Here is a 2,777-nt window from a genome sequence, read left to right as displayed (position 1 = left end):
CCTGGACAGATGTCATACAGACCCTAAGAGAACACAAATGCCAGCCCAGACTACTATACCCAGAAAAATTCTCAATCATCATAGATGGAGAAATCAAAGTATTCCTTGACAAAACCAAATTTACACAATATATTTCCACAAATCCAGCCCTTCAAAGAGTAATAAATGGAAAGCTCCAACACAAGAAGGGGAACTACATCCCTGAAAAAGCAAAAAATGTAATCTTCCAACAAAACCGCAAGGTAGATTTCTAAGTTTGTTTTGATCTGCTGATAGAAAATGAATGTTGTCCTATCTTGAAAGGAAGGTGAATCAATTCATTATCGTTAAGGTTTAAGTTAGTGAGTTCCTGGAACTCACAAAACTGCACAGGGAGTGCTTTGATTTTGTTCTTGCTGAGATCCTAACTCTGAAGTGACTTTTGGAGCATGGACTTACACAAGGGAACACTAAATGTCTCCAGATGATTGTCATTAAAGTTAAGGTCTTGAAGGTGGGTGAGGTCTCCAATTGTAGCTGGAAACTTTTTTATACAGTTGTGACTCAGGTCTAACTTGGAAAGATTTTTTTAAGCCCAGCATATACATATCAACTTGGGTAACAAGCCTGAAGATGATTCAGAGAATATGGAAACTTCCATCAAATGCACAGTGGTTCCATGCCAGTACCCACATCTGGAGTTAAGCAGCACATAAGGAATGATATAATTAAAGACTTCCCTGCTTCTTCTCTGGGAAGACACCAAATGGCTGATGACACTGGTGCAGTAGGAGGGCCCAGAGGACCCAGGGACCCAGGATTAGGAGGCCGAAGTGGCTTCCACAGATGATTTGGCAGTGGTCTTATGGACCTTGGTCGTGGTTGAGGCTGTGGTTGTGGTCGAGGCTATGGGGCTTGTGGAGGTAAAGCTGAAGACCAGAAGTGGATCATCGTCACCAAGCTGGGCTGCCTGGTTAAGGACATGAAGATCAAGTCTTTGGAGGAAATCTACCTGTTCTCCCTGCCCATTAAGGAGTCTGAGATCATTGGCTTTTTCCTGGGTGCATCCCTAAAGTATGAGGTTCTGAAAATCATGCCAGTACAGAAGCAAACTTGTGCTGGCCTGTGGACCAGGTTCAAGGCATTCGTTGCTATTGGGGACTTCAATGGTCACCTTGGTCTTGGTGTTAAATGCTCCAAGGAGGTTGCCACTGCCATCCGAGGGGCCATCATCTTTGCCAAGTTTTCCATAGTCCCTGTGCAGAAAGGCTACTGGGGGGAACAAGATTGGCAAGCCTCAGACTGTTCCATGCAAGGTGACAGGCCTCTGTGGCTCTGTGCTGGTGCGTCTCATCCCTGTCCCCTGAGGCACTGGCATTGTCTCTGCTCCTGTGCCCAAGAAGCTTCTGATGATGGCTGGCATAGATGACTCCTACATTTCAGCCAGAGGCTGTACTGCCACCCTTGGCAGCTTTGCCAAGGCCACCTTTGATGCCATCTCCAAGACCTACAGCTACCTGACCCCCAACCTCTGGAAAGAGACTGTGTTCACCAAGTCTCCTTACCAGGAATTAACTGATCATCTTGTGAAAACCCACACCAGAGTCTCTGTTTAGAGGACCCAGGCTCCAGCTGTGGCTACCACATAAGGGTTTTTATATGACAAAAACAAATGAATTAAGTCTCTTTTTAAAAAAAAGACCTTTGCCCTTGTGAGGATAATGTGATTCAAGTGGTGGGATCTTTAATGCTGAACTTGTTAATGTGTTGTGTTGATGTTCTCTCCCAGGCTTACTCTGGACAGCAAACAGCCCTTGTGAGATTGGACAGTATTGGGCTTTCACAGACGGTGTCAATTTGATATTTTGAAAATACCTAATCTATGCAAATCTATCAAAGTTTGGATACAATAAGCCAGTAAAATTCCAATGTCATTTTTTCCCTGAAGAAAAGCAATTTTAGCATTAACAAAATGTACAAAATATCCTGGATAGAAAAATCACATTCCATATGAGGTCATTTTGTCGTAGCCATGGAAGGGACCTACTAGTGGCATAAAAGAGATTTTAGATAAATGAATCTGAATTGTCTTCCAGCTGTAAATGCATTAGCTAAATCTCTTGTGTTTTTAGATAGATAACAAAAATCCATCTTGGATAAAATATTACCTCTTCATCAAATGATGTGAAACTTGGGAAAAAAAAAAGAAAAAAAAAGAAAATACTAGTAGTGATGTATTATTTTTAAGTATAGAGCTAATATGTTTGGAGTTATTTATATTGAGAAAAATGTATTTTCACTATTGCTGTAGACAAGCATCTACATAAGACTGTTAAATTGATTGTTGTTTTATATCAAACAACTTTTATAATACTTATTTTTATTGTTATAATATTTTATAAATTTAAAGGAATATGACAAAAAAGATATTGCAGGTATTGAAGGGGGGGTCTATGGCAGGAGCAGTGGTACAAAAGGGGAACAAGAATGTGATTCAATTCTATTTAATTAAAATATGTTTATAAATGTTAACAAATTCAGATAAATTGAAATCATGTAACTTTTCTCATCATAATGCAATAAAAGTTTCAAAACAAACAAACCAACAAACAAACAAAAAAGAGGTTCAAGCCCTTAAAAAGGAAACAAAAAAATCCCATAAAGAATTATAGGAGATCACAAGTAAACAAGTAGAAGCACTTAAAGAGCAGACTCAAAAATCCCTTAAGGAATTGCAGGAAAACAAACAAACAGGTGAAGGAATTGAGTAAAACCATGCAGGACCTAAAAATGGAAGT

The 2,777-nt window shown here is 39.6% G+C and overlaps 1 pseudogene; it reads left to right on the top strand.

Annotated features, from left to right (window-relative positions):
* The first annotated feature begins 745 nt into the window (after positions 1 to 745).
* On the top strand, positions 746 to 1,628 carry LOC116086306 (annotated as a pseudogene).
* Positions 1,629 to 2,777: the final 1,149 nt, after the last annotated feature.

The sequence above is a fragment of the Mastomys coucha genome, unplaced genomic scaffold (genome assembly GCF_008632895.1).
Source record: "Mastomys coucha isolate ucsf_1 unplaced genomic scaffold, UCSF_Mcou_1 pScaffold12, whole genome shotgun sequence".
NCBI lineage: Eukaryota > Metazoa > Chordata > Mammalia > Rodentia > Muridae > Mastomys > Mastomys coucha.
Note: the sequence above shows the minus strand (reverse complement) of the source record. Positions and strands in the feature narration are given on the sequence as shown.